This window comes from Brachyhypopomus gauderio, chromosome 13 (genome assembly GCF_052324685.1).
Source record: "Brachyhypopomus gauderio isolate BG-103 chromosome 13, BGAUD_0.2, whole genome shotgun sequence".
NCBI classification, from domain to species: Eukaryota; Metazoa; Chordata; class Actinopteri; order Gymnotiformes; family Hypopomidae; genus Brachyhypopomus; species Brachyhypopomus gauderio.
Genome location: NC_135223.1, coordinates 877,038 through 894,666, shown reverse-complemented (window position 1 = coordinate 894,666; position 17,629 = coordinate 877,038). Strand labels below are relative to the sequence as shown.

Genomic DNA, 17,629 nt, shown 5'->3' with positions numbered 1-17,629 from the left:
TACACACCATACCTGAGTATTACACACTATGTTGCTGACCATGTCCATCACTTTATGACCTGTGTACTCATCTTCTGTCTACTGTAGGACATCACGCCATGTCACAAAGCTCAAATCATCTTAAACTGGTTTCAACTGGCCTCTATGGTCACTACATCCATTAGAGCACGTTAGGTTTCATTCCTTCGCTGTGAAAGAATGCCACAGAAACCCCGCCCTCTGATTACATCACAGGCCCTGTCTGAAGCATGAGAGCATGTGCAGTAATTTTTGGCCTTTATGGAACATTAAAGCTGTGGGCGTTTCTCAAAACTCCAAATGAATGCGCGAGGCACATGTCTTCAGAGCCTGCGTCAAGGCCCACAGCCCTGGGGCATTGAGGGGACATTGCATTAGTGTGACGCTACGTCAAAACAACATTAACCAAAATGCAAAACATTTCACTGAGGACGGAGGTGCTAGAGATCATTGTTTTCCACAGGACTTTGAAGACTGAATTGTGGAACAGTCAGCAAAGCATTTGCTGGTAATTCGTTTACCTTCTTGCTAAAAATGAGCAGAAAGCTGAGCTTGCTTTAAACGCCTCTGCACGCTGTAGTTCAGGATGTCAGACTCTCTGCTTCCAGTTTTATTTTTATTTTTTGCATTTTTTTGTTTTGAAACTTAAGTAATAAGCTAAACTCGTGGCGTGCACTTCTGATGCGACACCTCAAGCGGAACGTTGAAAGTGTTCTTGGTTTCATTAATGCTGGTATGTTGTGACTTGATTCTAATGTGACAACACGCGGGTTCGCTGCTGTTACTTGGTTATTTCCAAAAACACAGAGCTTTTGTAATGTGTTTTTGTTTAATGTCTCTATGCTTTTCCTCAGTGTGCTTGTTCTCATTTACTGCTGTGGCATTATTGACTATAGCTGGGCTATTTTTGCTTTATTTTCATACTTACTGAAGTGTTAGACCTTGGGACGTAATAAACTTTATTAAACTTATTTTATTGTACCATATCTGTGTAAAGTGCTTTAAATTGCTACTATGTATGAGTGCTATAAAACGCGATACAAACAAACTTTGCCTATAAATGCAAAGAGATCATTCTCTCCAGGACACATTATGTTACAGTAATACAATTATACTACAGTCCTACATCTGTATGTATCGTGTTAGTGTGTTCTGTATTAGATTGTATTTAACTGATTGCATGTGATTAATATGTTGTCCTGTATCGTGTGACGATGCACCAATAAGAATGTAACTGGGCTTTAAAACGATGATTCTGACGTCATGTTGCTCACGTGATCATGAACGCTGAAGTCAGTTGGCTCAGAGATGTATACAACAAATTTACCTGCTTTTTGTCTACAAATTACCTGCTTTTTGTCTACAAATTACCTGCTTTCCTTCCTCATGATCATGAGGCAGTTTGATAACGTTCATCTCCGTCGAGATAGAGGATAGCTGCCCTCTCTCATGTCGACTACAACTACAACCTGGCCCAGAGCTGACCTTAGGACTGTACTACAATCACACGTGTATCCAGGGCAGACCTTAGGACTGTACTACAATCACGCGTGTACCCAGTGTCACCTTTTTGGCTAAAACATTCACTTTTGTACTTTCTAGTGACAAATGCCTAGTGTGGTTAGTACGATGACCTCTTTTCTCATAGGAAGCAATGTTATCCAGCGATTACCTGGGCCACTGTTTTGACATGCCTAATTTTATTACGTTCTGAGATAATATTGAGAAAAAAGGGCAAATTGTCTAAATGGTGTAACCATAAAATGCAGCACCAAGAATATAAGTTGTTGAAAAATGTGTAATGACATTACACATTACACACACAACAGCCTCTGAAATACGCTGGCATAATCTTAAACAAGTATTTTTACATCTCAAATCATAATAGAGAAACATGGCAGTTCTGAATATTTCCATTCACATGGGGAATCATGTCTGCCAAGTCAGACATTTGGTATGTCTACTGGTGTAACCACCCTTCTTGGAGCCATTTTGAACATTTTGAGCCAGAAGATCATGTAACAGAATGTGATGTCAAACAGGAGGACCTCTGAAGACTCCAACTGCCACAAGTCAAGATTAGTAACGCTCTGTAAAATGTGATAAAATAAAGCAGATTCAGGTCATGATCAGGTATGATTAGAATACATGTCAAATCGTATGACCTCAGTAAAATGTTAATAAATATAAATCATCATAAAATATTCCAGTTATTATGAAAAATAGTTTGAAATATTCAAACCAAGGTCAAGTGTTTACATAGTCATCCACAATAATGCATGCAAAATTTGGTTTCAATTTGAAATGTCCTGTGGAGTAACTGTCACGGTACGGCGGCCCCCTACTGGTCGCCCCCGTCTACAGCAGCAGCTTGTCCTGTGGGTGTGGTGTTGTGTTCGTCCCTCAGGTGGGCGAAGCACCATTTCCTTTATGAGACAAATTTTTATCAATTTATGGACAATATTTTTACTTCTGTAATTTTTTGTATTATTTTTGTATTATTATTAATAATATGATTATTTAAATTATTGTTGCTATTATTAAAATTATAATATGCCATAATATGCAGCTTGAAATGTAGTCTATAAAGAATTATAAAATCTCTAAATGAATCTGTTTTTAATTTCACATTTCTATAGGATAGTGCACATAAACAAGAAGTATGTAGGTGGAAACCTGTGTATGCAAACAACAAACTCTCTCCTCTTCTAATAGATGCCTCTTACAAGTAAAGAAAACGTGTCTCGCCACAGAGTGTGCATTAATGCAGATCCTGCTGCAAGGGCCAATTACCTTGTTACACACTCACATACACATGCTAGTGTTTCATGAGAAAATAAAATGATCAGTGATGTATGTCTCCTAAAAGGGTAGTTTTATTGAGAGGTTTGAAGTCAAAATGGAAGACAAATTAAGGCCCTGGACATTAGACTAACAGTTTCAGTCATCTTCTGTACTTTAGCTATCAAAGAGAAAGAGACAGGGAAAGATCACAAACATCCAGTCACGGATCTGCGCAGGGAAACACAGGTACAGATGAGGGAAGAGTGGAAGCAGTGTCAGATACAGGACAGAGAGAAGAGAAGAAGAAAAGGGTGCTTGCTGAAGTTTTGAACCTTTGCACTCAACAGCAGACGAGCAGCTTTTAATGGCCCTCCAGAGCCCATAGTGTATGTTAATGCTGATCATGACTATGTGCAGCCAAGTTTAAAGAGACCACAGGCATCCTCCACTCATGTGTGGGTAGTGCAGAAAAGTACCAGCAAACATAGAGCAGTGCTGAAGGAAAGGGAGAAGCTAAGGTTCATCTAATAAGGAACTTTAGTGAAAGAATGAAGGCAAAAAGGCTGCAATGGAAAGTTGATGAACTCAAAGCAAAAAAGACAATGAAAGTGTGTGTGAGAAACAGAAAGAGAGACTAAATAAAATTGCAGAGGAGAAAATGGAGAGGATTGTCACCTTTCTCACTTAGATATGGATGTCTGGAATGTTCAAAACATCCCATATGCAAAATGTACAATTTGAATTGAGTTTTTCTTCTGTCTGCTAGATATTGTCTTACATTTGATTGTTCTTAATGTAATGAATAAGGTGTATGAATTGTTCTTACTGTACTATAATCAGAGATCAATCCGTTTCTTCATTGTTAAAAGTATTGTTTTATATGGTATTAAAGAATCTTGTCGTCAGTTGGTGTAACTCTTAAATGTCAATTGGTGTAACCAGTGTTAAAAAAAGTTAACATGCATATGATTTCAGCACTTTACTACAATGTAAAAATGAAATTTTTAATTATTTTAAACCAACTAACCCAATATTAGAGAGAAAACATTAATGTCTATGGAATATTGACTTGCTCAGTACACCAAAAAAAACACATTATCTTAGTTTAGAAATAAAATATTTTAAATTTATTTCATTAAAATGTATTTCATGTACACTTACATAACTTCTAGAAGGCTGAATTATTTAATACTTATCATGGGTTTTTGGTTACACCATTTGACAATTTAATGTGACTGTGATTCTTTAATTGGTTAAAATGGTAAAAATGTCATATAAAATGCTATGGCAACAACAGAAATGCAAACTATACATCTAAACAACAACAAACATCTAGCATGTTGTTTTAACATATTAAACCATATTTGTGATTTGGATGCCATACCAACCCTTATTTGTCACTGACCCACTATTGGTGTAGAGTGTTCATGGTAATCCTCACCCTCCGGACCGGAGCACTGCTGGGGCCGTCGGTGGCTTTCTTGCCCATTGTCGTACAGCGTCATTTCAAAAATCCAACACATGAGCTTTAAAAAATAGAGGGCCATTACCTTACCCCTTCCCTTACCCCTAAAGCCTCTCTTCTTTTACCCATATATACCCCTTAGCCCCTCCCCACACAGATAGGACTTCACAATCTCGGATATAGGAAACATATAAACATGCAGCTTATATGAGTGAGGTGTACACACGACACTTCTTATGATGATCACCTATTTGTCTCTTTAAGGATTTTAAAACTAAGTATGCATACTGATTAATGTCCTTCCTGCAGGTTCATCATCTCTGGATCTCCTCCACTGGTGCACCTTGGGATGACCCAACACTAGGAGAGAAGGCCACAGCTGAGCAGAACCTTCCTCCCAGGGTTTCTTCATTCTTCAAGTGTTGTCCTTACTTTGTGCCTGTAACTAAGGGTTTGGTGATGGTGTGAGCTCATACCTCATCACACACTGTCTCCTCCTATTTCTTTCTATATTTCTTTCTATTTCCAATTTTCCTTGGAACAACAATAATTTGATTTTGGGAAAATGTGACAATGAATGCTGAGATAATAGAGTTAATAGATAATAGTATTGCTGCCATCTACTGGAGCAGAGATGATTCCCACTCAATTTATCTGAAGTAGATGATTCTCCTGACTAAATAAATTCATGGTTGTCTGGCAGGCAGGTTTGAAAAAGAAATCACATGCTTTAAAAATCCATTCATGGGTTCAGTAGTTAAAATATGGAGTTTATAAAAGAGCTGATTACAGAAAAGAAAAAAAAACATCCCTCCGCAGACGTTTGAGAGCACAATCAAGAGCACGTCTGGTGCTTGTCTGGTGCACGTCTGGTGCATGTCTGGTGCACGTCTGGTGCACGTCTGGTGCACTGTGCATTACCTTAATGAGTCAAGCATGTGTGTGAAGATGCGTGTGTGTGTGTGTGTGTGTGTGTGTTGGAACAAAGCTTTTTTCTACCTAAATTCCTTTATGAAGGTTTTTTTCTGTTCATAAAATGTGTGTTAACTAATTAGGTCTGTAGTAAAATCCATATGATATTTTACAAACCAGATCAGATTTGTGTATGCAGTATCAATCTGACAGTTACGTAAGTGCAATAAAAAGGATGATAAGTTCAACAACAGTTACATTTGTATAATCTGGCTTACAATACACACACCATATTTGTAGGATCATGGGAATGTGCTTATTGGTACACATGAATTACATGAATGGGGCAGGGAGCTGTGTGTGCAATTGGAGTGTGTGTGTGTGTGTGTGTGTGTGTGTGTGTGTGTGTGTGTGTGTGTGTGTGTGTGTGTGTGTGTGTGTGTGTGTGTGTGTGTGTGTGAAACTGGGCTGTGTGTGTTTTTTTGTTGCATGTTTTCATTGTTTAGAAACAAGATGATAAGGAGTAATTGCTGGTGAATCTTTAATCTGTAAAGTGTATTATTCCTGATTGATGTATTCTTAAAGATTCTATGATCAACAATAATGAGTAATTCCTCTAATGAATGATTCTCTCTCTCTCTCTCTCTCACACACACACACACACACACACACACACACACACACACACACACACACACACACACACACACACACACACACACACACGCGTCTGTCCTCATTCCTGTCCGTCATCTCTAGTTCCTTTTCCCGTACACAAGCAGAGTCTGGTATCCAGTAGATGAACATCTAGCCACGGTCCTGTCCCTTTGGCTCGTCTCCTCCTGTGGTTGTGCTGACATAGAGACCAACTCCTCACACCTGTCCAGGTAAGGGACATCCGTCCTAACCCATCTTAAACATCTCTGTTTCTGTGTCTCACCGCCCCTGTGCTACGTCTCTGTGGGGACATGTACGAGTCTCTGATATTATTTGCTTTTAGCATTTTTCCTCATAAGGATGTTTGTCAGCTTGACTAGGTGTTTGAGGTCAGAGGTCAGGGGTTGAGCTGAATTCCACTGGGCAGCGGGTGTCCAGAAGCACTGGCCAGTATTTAAATCTACATGGAAAGATGAAGCGATATAAATTCATATGTCAAAAGTGAAATAAAGGTGAAGATGTTGATTTTTTTAATCATGTTGTATTCATCAGTTTCTTTTCCTGTAACTAAATCAGTTGTATATTTAAACAGATTTTAATGTTTGAGTAGATATAAAATATTTAAATCAATTTAAATGCAGAACACTCTCAAAGTAAAACAAACTAATGATTAGGTGTCACATAGAGTTAAGAATTCTAGACTAACTGGTTATGCAGGCCTGCGTGTTGTTGCACACAAACGCAGAGATTCTCTATAACCTCATAACCTGTGAAGTCTGCATGGTCTTGAATGTCCTGAGCACTTTGTGCAGTGGTTGATAACAGCACCAGGGATGTGGGTGTCAGATCAGGAGCACCTGAGGAACCCGTGGAGACCCTGTCTGTGCCCCGCACGGTAGTGATGTGGGAACGTTTTGACAGGCGCCTGTGAATGTGTGAGAGTGAAACTGGGGGCATGTGTGTTTCTTTAAACTAAATAATCATTCGCAGGAGGCTGTAGGAAAAGACGCTGCTGCAATGGCATCATTTGGTCTTTGGATGGCAGTATTGAGCCTGTGCTACCTTGCTCCTGTGGTGAACTCCCAGACAGGTTTGTAATCTTGGATCAAAATTTGTCACAAAACTAGTTAAAAGATACATATGCTACAAAAATAGATTGAGTATTCAGAGGCACACCAAATGTGAGTATTTGAGTATTTATGACACACCGAACTTCACAAAACTTTGATTAGCTAAGATTTACACAGCTTTCCCCACAGCTTAAGAGATCCCCCCCCCCCCACAGTGCATGATCTACACCCTTCCTCTACACCACTGTTTAAACACCCATTTGATGATCTAAATGTAGGTAATGTGTCATCAAGCATTCAAGCTCCTGTGTCTTTCTCTACAGCATCCACTACTACTTCAGCTACAAGCTATGAGATCTGCAATAAGTTTAGGTATAATGACTCCCTGGGGAATCTTCAAGTCTTTAACTTGGTTGGATTTCAATACCCAAATCTGAAAGAGGTTAGTGTCCATCTACTGCTAAAAGTGTCATCAATATACACCCTGCCGCCCCACACACACACACACACACACACACACACACACACACACACACACACACACACACACACACACACACACACACACACACACACACTCACACACGTAACTTGGGAGTTATGGGTTGGCCAGTTCTGGATTTTTCGCTGGTTTAATTATGCCAGTATGATCACATGTGTCTTATATCTCAGGCTTTACCCCAACCCAGATGTGCTGCAGTTAAATATAAACACAACTCACAACATACATGTTTAAATATAAATGACACAATCTCTCTCTCTCTCTCTCTTTTTTTCTTCTTTCTTTCTTTCCTCCATCTCCAGAACATTTGCCGTGAGCTGGTGCAGCAGTTGATGGATTATGCTGATGTCGATCAAGACGGTTTCCTTACCATATCGGAGTGCCAAAGTCTCCTCCCACATATCCCTACGATTGCAGCAAGCATTGTCTGCTACAAAGAATGAATCGCCAGACATAAACTCCATGAATACACTGTTGTTCAGTTTCATTTTTTCCTGTTAAATTGTGCATAAAAATACTATTTTCAGGGGGTGAAACAAATTATTATATACAGGATTATATTCCTAAAAGAGAAATGAGTCTTATTCTGTTCTACACACACCAATCTGTTTCAGAAATGCTGGAATAAAATGATCTAAGCTCTTAGTGAGGGGATCTGGGGATGACGTACGTTGACAATCAAATGAGTATTAAAGTGTATCAATATTAAAGACTACTCAATGAATATAAGTGTATATAGCGCTGTGGGTACAAAGGCAAATAATCTCTCTCTCTATCTCTCTCTCTCTCACACACACACACACACACACACACACACACACACAATCGCAGAGGCAGTACTGTGTGGTCAGTAAATGAAACAGAAATTCCAGCCCTAAATCCACAGACTGTCGGCAATAAGCCATCCAGAAGCACCATCATGCTTACATTTTCCCATCAAATGGTTTCTCTAGAAAGAAACGACACAGGTCTACAATCACCAGCCAGTTTCATCAGTGCTTTAGCAAAAACAAAAATAATAATCAATATCTAGCTGATTGGGCCCAGGAAGTGATTGCATGCTGTGCATTGTGCATATGTGAGTGAGGTGTTGAGTGAGGTGTTTAGTGTGAGGTGTTGAGTGTGAGGTGTTGTGAGTGAGGTGTTGAGAGTGAGGTGTTGTGAGTGAGGTGTTTAGTGTGAGGTGTTGAGTGTGAGGTGTTGTGAGTGAGGTGTTGAGTGAGGTGTTGTGAGTGAGGTGTTTAGTGTGAGGTGTTGAGTGTGAGGTGTTGTGAGTGGGGTGTTGAGTGAGGTGTTGTGAGTGAGGTGTTGAGTGAGGTGTTGTGGGTGAGGTGTTGTGAGTGAAGTGTTGAGTGTGAGGTGTTGAGTGTGAGGTGTTGAGTGTGAGGTGTTGTGAGTGAGGTGTTGTGAGTGAAGTGTTGAGTGTGAGGTGTTGAGTGTGAGGTGTTGTGAGTGAAGTGTTGTGAGTGAGGTGTTGAGAGTGAGGTGTTTAGTGTGAGGTGTTGAGTGTGAGGTGTTGTGAGTGAGGTGTTGAGTGTGAGGTGTTGTGAGTGAAGTGTTGTGAGTGAGGTGTTGTGAGTGAGGTGTTGAGTGTGCGGGGTTAAAAGTTGTACTGCAGCCAGCCACTAGAGGGCAGCTGACACATGGAGGCTTCACTTTTCACTCGTGTCGTTCAGTCCACTTATATATAGGTCTCTGGTCAGTCCACACAGCTTTTTGAACTATGATCTCACCTGTTGCCTTAACAACAGTGTGACCTCACAGATGTTGCTTATGGTCAGCAGGTGCCAGGAGGGAATGTGTGTGTGTGTGTGTGTGTGTGTGTGTGTGTGTGTGTGTGTGTGTGTGTGTGTGTGTGTGTGTGTGATGTTTTTTATATGTAGCTCTGGAAAATTCTGAGACCACTGTAAATGAATATCCAAAATTCTTTTGGTTTTAATATTTACAGGCATGTGTTTGAACATATTTGTTTATTCCACAAATTACTGACATTTCTGCCAAATTTTAATTAAATATGTTTAACATTTATGGCATTTATGTCCAGAAAATCACAACAGATCAAAATAATAAAAGATGCAACATGAAAACCTTAAATAAAGGAGCATGTTCATCTATGAACAACAATATTCATTCTTTAACTAAGGAAAGCAGTGGTTGGTGTAGTACCAATATTCTCTCTCACTTTCACTGCTGACAGGCTGTCCTCTGGTCTTTGACATGGCTTGTTAAATAAGATTTGATTCAGGTGTTCACCTAATCAGGACCTCGTTAATAAATAAAACAAGTTGTGTCTGGTTTGCGCTGCACTGCTTTGCATTACATACGTCTGTTCTCAGTCATCTCTAGTTCTTTGTTCCGTACACAAGCAGAGTTTGGTAGCCAGTAGATGAACATCTAGCCCCTGTCTTGTTCCTTTGGCTCTTCTCCTCCTGTGGTTGTGCTGACATAGAGACCAACTCCTCACACCTGTCCAGGTAAGGGACATCCGTCCTAACCCATCTTAAACATCTCTGTTTCTGTGTCTCACCGCCCCTGTGCTACGTCTCTGTGGGGACACGTACGAGGCTCTGATGTTATTTGCTTTTAGCATTTTTCCTCATAAGGATGTTTGTCAGCTTGACTAGGTGTTTGAGGTCAGAGGTTGAGCTAAATTCCACTGGGCAGTGGGTGTCCAGAAGCACTGGCCAGTATTTAAATCTACTTGGAGAGACGAAGTGTGCTGTAGTAGTCCCAAAGACGATATAAATTCATGTCAAAAGTGAAATAAAAGGTGAAGATTTTTTTTTATCATATTGTATTCATCAGTTTCTTTTCCTGTAGCTAAATTAGTTGTATATTTAAATGGAATTTAATGTTTGAGTATTTATAAAATATTTAAATAAACTTAAATGCAGAATACTCTCAAAGTAAAACAAATGATTAGGTGAAATAAATGAGAAATTTTTCTAGATTTTTTTTTTTTTTCTTTTTTCTTCATAGCAATTGAAATGTGTCCTCTGTATTTACCCATCTGTGCAGTTAGAACACACACACACACACTTACTAGGGGGCTGTGGATCACACATGCCCAGAGCGGTGGGCAGCCCTAGCCCGGCGCCCAGTTAGCAGTTGGGTTTAGGTGCCTTGCTCAAGGGCACCTCAGTCATGGCCTCAGGTCTGGGAATCGAACCCATGACCCTCCGGTCACAAGAGGAGTTCCCTACTACAGGACCGTGGTGTCCCATAGAGTTAAGAATTCTAGACTAACTGGTTATGCAGGCCTGCGTGTTGCACACAAATGCAGAAATCCTCTATAACCTCATAACCTGTGAAGTCTGCATGGTCCTGAATGTCCTGAGCACTTTGTGCAGTGGTTGATAACAGCACCAGGGATGTGGGTGTCAGATCAGGAGCACCTGAGGAACCCGTGGAGACCCTGTCTGTGCCCGCACGGTAGTGATGTGGGAACGTTTTGACGGCGCCTGTGAATGTGTGTGAGTGAAACTGGGGGCATGTGTGTTTCTTTAAACTAAATAATCATTCTCAGGAGGCTGTAGGAAAAGACTGCTGCAATGGCATCATTTGGTCTCTGGATGGCAGTATTGAGCCTGTGCTACCTTGCTCCTGTGGCGAACTCCCAGACCGGTTTGTAATCTTGGATCAAAATTTGTCACAAAACTAGTTAAAAGATGCATATACTACCAAAATAGTTTTGAGTATTCAGAGGCACACCAAATTTGAGTGTTTGATACAAGCTTCACAAAACTTTGATTAGCTAAGATTTACACATCTTTTCCCACATCTTGAGATCCCCCCCCCCCCACCCCACACACAGTGCATGATTTACGCACCCTTCCTCTACACCACTGTTAAAATCGAAGTGTAGGTAATGTCATCAAATATTCACGCTCCTGTGTCTTTCTCTACAGGATCCAACTCTACTTCAGCTACAAGCTATGAGATCTGCGAGAAGTTTAGGTTTAATGACTCGATGAGAAATGTTCAAGTCTATAATTTGGTTGCACTTCTGTACCCAGAGCTATATGAGGTTAGTGTCCGTCTTCTGCTAAGTGTCATTCATGTAACCCCCCCCCCCCCCCGCCATACACACACACACGCGTAACTTGGGTGTTATGGGTTGGCGAGTTCTGGATTTTTCGCTGGTTTAATTATGCCAGTATGATCATGTATCTTATCTCAGGCTTTACCACAACACGGATGTGCTGCAGTTAAATATAAACACAACTCACAACATGCATGTTTTAAATATAAATGACACAATCTTATTTTCTTTCTTCTCTAGAAAATGTGCGATGAGCTGGTGGAACGGTTGATAGATTATGCTGATGCCGACCAAGACGGTTACATTACTATATCGGAGTGCCAAAATCTCCTCCCAAATATCCCCACGATTGCAGCACGCATTGTCTGCTACGGAGATGTGGATATCCAGACATAAACTCCATGAATTCACTGTTCAGTTTCATTTTTCAGTTAAATTGTGCATAAAAAGACCATTTTCAGGGGGTGAAAGAACTTGTTATATATAGGATTATATTCCTAAAAGAAAAATAAAAATTCTGTTCTACACACACCAATCTGTCTCAGAAACGCTGGAATAAACTGATTTAAGCTCTTGGTGATGGGGATGTGGGGATGATGCATGTTGACAATCAAATTAATAATAAAGTGTATTAATATTAAAGACTACTCAATGAATATAAATGTGTATAGTGCAATAAAGGCAAATATTCTCTAGCCCTCTCTCTCTCTCACACATAATCGCAGAGGCAGTACTGTGTGGTCAGTAATTGGAACAGAAATTTCAGCCCTAAATCCACAGACTGTCGGCCGTGAGCCATCCAGAAGCACCATCATGCTTAGATTCTCCCATCAAATGGTTTCTCTAGAAAGAAACAACACAGGTCTACAATCACCAGCCAGTTTCATCAGTGCTTCAGCAAAAACAAAAATGTACCTGTGTAAAAAAATATCTGTGTGAATGATTAACAAAGATATTATTTATTGGCAATGTTAATATGTGTAGACATCTACATCAAATGATCTTGAGAAAAGGGAACAACTAAAAAAGAAACTAATGCAAATGGGGTTAAAACAAAAAGTGCAGTTTGGAAGTGCAAAGCAGTGAGGTGACTGAGGTGACGGTGAGGTAGCAGTGAGGTAGCGGTGAGGTGACATGGGAGATGAATGTGCAGCCCCATCCTGCAGGGTAAAGTGGGAGGGGGAGGAACAGGTGAAGGTAATAGTCAATATCTAGCTGATTGGGCCCAGGAAGTGATCGCATGCTGTGATTGGTGCATGTGAGTGAGACGTTGAGTGTGAGGCGTTGTGAGTGAGGTGTTGAGTGCTGTCCAGGGCAAAACAAAAATGAGAGAAGAACTCTAGAAAAAAAGCAAAGATTTGAGGCGGTGTCAGATGTATTTGGGTGTGTGAGATGATTCAGCTAAGAGTGGAAATAGAGTGAAACACAAGTAGCTGCACTCTGCCCATAAACACCTAATAAAGACGTCCACTGGTCACTCCACTGGACACCCCACTGGACACCCGTCCCACAGAGAGGGAAACTGGGTGGTTAAGAGACAGTTGGATCAAAGATGAGTCAGCCCACACAGCTTTTTGAACTATGATCTCACCTGTTGCCTTAACAACGGGGTGACCTCACAGATGTTGCTTATAGTCAGCAGGTGCCAGGAGGGAATGTGTGTGTGTGTGTGTGTGTGATGTTTTTTTTATATATAGCTCTGGAAAATTCTGAGACCACTGTAAATGAATATCCAAAATTCCTTTGGTTTTACTATTTAATGACCATATTTGCATTGTTTATTCAATGAATTACTGACATTTCTGCCAAATTAAAATTAAATATGTTTAACATTTATGGCATTTATGTCCAGAAAATCACAACAGATCAAAATAATAAAAGATGCAACATGAAAACCTTAAATAAAGGAGCATGTTCATCTATGAACAACAATATTCATTCTTTAACTAAGGAAAGCAGTGGTTGGTGTAGTACCAATATTCTCTCTCACTTTCACTGCTGACAGGCTGTCCTCTAGTCTTTGACTTAGCTTGTTAAATAAGATTTGATTCAGGTGTTCACCTAATCAGGACCTCGTTAAATAAAACAAGTCGTGTCTGGTTTGCACTGGAATTGACTGGCAGCTTGGACATACAGAGAGGGATTTTTTTAAGTGGTGTCTTAATTTTTCCCCCCAGAGCTGTATTTTCAAGACCAAAATGTCAGCAGTATTTTGGAAAACCAGAAAAAACACAGAGATTATATCCTTTAGCAGAATTTAGCTGTGTGTGTGTGTGCATGGACGAAATTTTTATTTCATGGGCGGGGGGGACACAAATGGCTTGAGAACCCCCCAACCCCTCCCCCCCCCCCAAATTACGTCCGTGTGTGTGTGTGTGTGAGTGCATGCGTGCCTGTGTACGTGCGTGTGTTGTGGCTGATAAATCAAAGTATCTCAAATAAAAGTTGCAGATGAGCTCAAAAATAATTAACAGGAAGAGAAAGAAAAACAGTATGTCCTCATTAGGCGGAAATACACAGAGACCTGTGTGAGACCTGTGTGAGACCTGTTTGAGACCTACGATCTACACAGGCTTCTCCTTCATTACTGCTTTCTCTTTCTCTACTTCAAAACAACAGCTGTGGAGCTCACGGGTGAAAGGAGAGTACACATGCCTCTCTCTCTCTCTCTCTCTCTCTCTCTTTCTCTCTCTCCTTCTCTCCCTCTTTCTCCCTCTCACCATACACACCACTTGTTTTTTCATCCTCCCCCATTGCAGTGCTAAGCAATCAGCTCTAACTTTTAAACACATTTCATGTCACTATCACTTGTAACTCCGTCACTTGTGTTAAACAGGTTTCAACTAGTGTTACGACACCTCTGCATCACGGGATGGCGATTGAGCAGACAGTTCAACTCTGTGGTGGCTGAATGGGTGTGTGTGTGTGTGTGTGTGTGTGGGGGGGGGGGAGGGGGGGGGTTGTATGTACATTTGTGGGTGTATATATGTCTGTAAGAGTGTATATGTGTGTGTGTGGGAGTGTATATGTTTGTGTATACCGGCCTGGTGCTCCGGTGTGGCCGTCGGCACGCTTTCCTGGGCGGTTGTGGTCCGGGGCGACTCGGGGCGACTCGGGGCTCCTCGGCGGGAGGGGGGTCCTGGTCCGGGTGATGGGTGTCTCTCTAGGGCGTGGGGCCTTGCTACTGGCCCATGGTGGGGGTAGGCATCCTGGGGGGTGGCTCTGTTTCCTCTGGTTTCCCTGGGCCTGCGCTCCTTGGTTGGGGGGGTGCTGTCCGGGGTCTCCCTCTCCCGACCGCTGGGGCGGGCATGCGGGGGTCACTGGGAAGTGCGGCCCTGGGACTCCACTGCTCCTGGGGGGGCAGTGGGTGGGTGGGATTCCCTGATCTTTCTCTGCCTGCCTCTGGCTTCCGGGGGAATGTTGTCACAGCTTTCTACCCTTGCTAGTAAGGACATTTATCCTATGTTGCACTTACATAAACACTCATGTACAAATACAAATACATCACAGTCCTTTGTGCTGTATGTCTTAAGTACACTTTCTGCTATTCTTTTAGTAGCAGCAGTTGGTGAACCATTGCAGTGGTCATTTGAGCTGTGTTTTTTTCTGCCCTTCTGTCTTTTCCCTTTTTACTTTCTCTTCTCCTCTTTTATCTCCTCTCCTGTATGGTCCACCTAACCCCAATTATTATTATCACTATTGTACTGTATTATACAGAATTGTCATCATTTGAACTGTACATAAAAACAAAGTTGTCCTCCAAAGATGGGGGGGGGGGGGGGTGGAGGTGGGCCAAACAAGAATGACAATTCAACTCTACTACTAACGCTAGAACTTAGCACTACGTACCTACGGAATCTACAGACAAATAAACACACAAACATGCGCTGTGACCTCATCAGCACTCTGCTTCTCACGAATGGAGAGAACAGCTTCATACGTGAATGCTAGTTTGACCGATAATCCAAACATCAAGGGCAGCTGGTGTGTGTGTGTGAGAGCGAGAATAAGGAAACAGAAGGATCCTGTTTTTGAGTAGATACCCATTGTTGCAGTGATTAAACTGAGACACACACACACACAGTAAGCGCCAGCAAAATATCAGACATCTATTGTGTCTTTTAAAAACCCTTTAAATCTTGGCCTTAGCCAAAGCTATCTTCCATCTGACTTTAACTGTTGTAGTGACTGTAGGCTGTAGTAAGTTGTAGACAGTATCATATCTTCTTCAGTGCACACGCCTTTCCTTTCCAGACAGACACACACACACACACACACACATGCTGTAATTGTCCTTCACGTTGTGTTTTGATTGTGTCCCCTACATGTCCCAGGACTGTGGTGTCTACTGTGTACTTGAATTATTAGTTTGTAAGTTGTAATTATTTTTGGAATAATAGGACCTTTGGGTTCAAATCCTTAATTTTTGGTGAGGATCAGTACTGGTGCAAATAACCCTATTATAGAATATACTGGTAATTAAAGAAACCAGTTCATTGCATGTCCACTGCATACAAAAATTGGATCATTTCTGTAACCTGTCATTGGCGCCCATCTGTGGTGTCACAGGTCAACAAACCAATTTGAAGACATGAGAGCTGTCTGTGCAAGAAAAGGAAGCAATTTGCTGACAGAAATGAATTCAAATCAGGATCACGGTGCAAAGTCGACCATCTGGAAGGTCCTGGGTGAAGACCCCTAAGTACTGGTGTGCCTAAGTACTGGTCACCAGCACGGCTGACGAAACCACCTGCAACCAGAGATGGAGACGACAACAGACAGGCAAACATCCGCCACCTCCACTTGCGGCCATGGAGGGAGATGTGTGGAGGAGTGACGGAGACGGCTCCTACAAGGGCAGGCTCGGTGTCCGGAGCTCCTCACCAAGCCAACGAGCAGGTGGAGACGGTGTCACTCTGGCGAGACTCTGCATCACCACCTCGTTTCTGATCTGCGTTTAATCAGTCGTTTATTGGTCCAAATTGATTTGACCACCCAAAACAATATGAATATACTACAGTTGTAAAACTATAACAGTGCCGTACACTGTCCAAATGTTTTGAAGATTTCCTGGAATAATAGTTAAAGGATTAATAAGATCTACACAGTGGGCAAGTGTATGCATTAATCTTCATGCCTGGCTGTGTCCCACACCATATTATTGGTCTCATAATGAGGGAAACGTGCTAAAGCATCTCTCTGCAGTTTATCCTAATACACTTCCAGTACGCCGCACATCCCCAAATCCCCACGCACCACTCCTCGCTTTGTAAAGATGCAAAAGTTGTTTATTCATTCAACATAAAGGGGGAGAGGTGGCTTGTTTTGTCTGTTTTGCCTCCCACACCACCACGTTATCCCCTGCACACCTCTGCCCCGCCCTGGCCTATCCATCACAGAGACTCCGCCTCCACAACGGGAGAGAGATGGTGACACAGACTCCGCCTCCACAACAGGAGTGACGGTGACACCGAGACTCCGCTTTGACAACAGGAGTGACGGTGACAAACTCCGCCTCGACAACAGGAGTGATGGTGACACTGAGACTCTGCCTTGACAACAGGAGTGACAGAGACACAGAGACTCCGCCTTGACAACAGGAGTGACGGTGACACAGAGACCCCGCCTCGAGAACAGGAGTGACGGTGACACTAAGACTCCGCCTCGACAACAGGAGTGACGGTGACACTGAGACTCCGCCTCGACAACAGGAGTGATGGTGACACTGAGACTCCACCTCGACAACAGGAGTGACGGTGACACTGAGACTCCGCCTCGACAACAGGAGTGACGGTGACACTGAGACTCCGCCTCGACAACAGGAGTGATGGTGACACTGAGACTCCACCTTGAGAACAGGAGTGACAGTGACACTGAGACTCCACCTCGACAACAGGAGTGACGGTGACACGGAGACTCCGCCTCAACAACAGGAGTGACGGTGACACTGAGACTCCGCCTCGACAACAAGAGTGACGGTGACACTGAGACTCCACCTTGACAACAGGAGTGACGGTGACACTGAGACTCCGCCTCGACAACAGGAGTGATGGTGACACTGAGACTCCACCTTGACAACAGGAGTGACGGTGACACTGAGACTCCGCCTCGACAACAGGAGTGATGGTGACACTGAGACTCCACCTTGAGAACAGGAGTGACAGTGACACTGAGACTCC

At 42.2% G+C, this 17,629-nt stretch overlaps 2 long non-coding RNA genes across 6 annotated transcripts; both read left to right on the top strand.

Annotated features, from left to right (window-relative positions):
* Positions 1-381: 381 nt before the first annotated feature.
* LOC143474198 (uncharacterized) lies at positions 382-8,123 on the top strand. 5 transcript variants are annotated; one of them, XR_013120699.1, is made up of 6 exons: positions 415-526; positions 4,577-4,669; positions 5,939-6,066; positions 6,827-6,926; positions 7,230-7,348; positions 7,711-8,123. It is a non-coding gene; the product is annotated as an uncharacterized LOC143474198 (long non-coding RNA). The 5 variants fall into 5 exon arrangements; XR_013120697.1 differs by having other exon boundaries at positions 451-751; positions 4,577-4,731; XR_013120698.1 differs by having other exon boundaries at positions 460-751.
* Positions 8,124-9,703: 1,580 nt separating this feature from the next.
* LOC143473680 (uncharacterized) lies at positions 9,704-12,097 on the top strand. The gene is made up of 4 exons (XR_013120605.1): positions 9,704-9,882; positions 10,935-11,032; positions 11,317-11,435; positions 11,691-12,097. It is a non-coding gene; the product is annotated as an uncharacterized LOC143473680 (long non-coding RNA).
* The last annotated feature ends 5,532 nt before the right edge of the window (positions 12,098-17,629 follow it).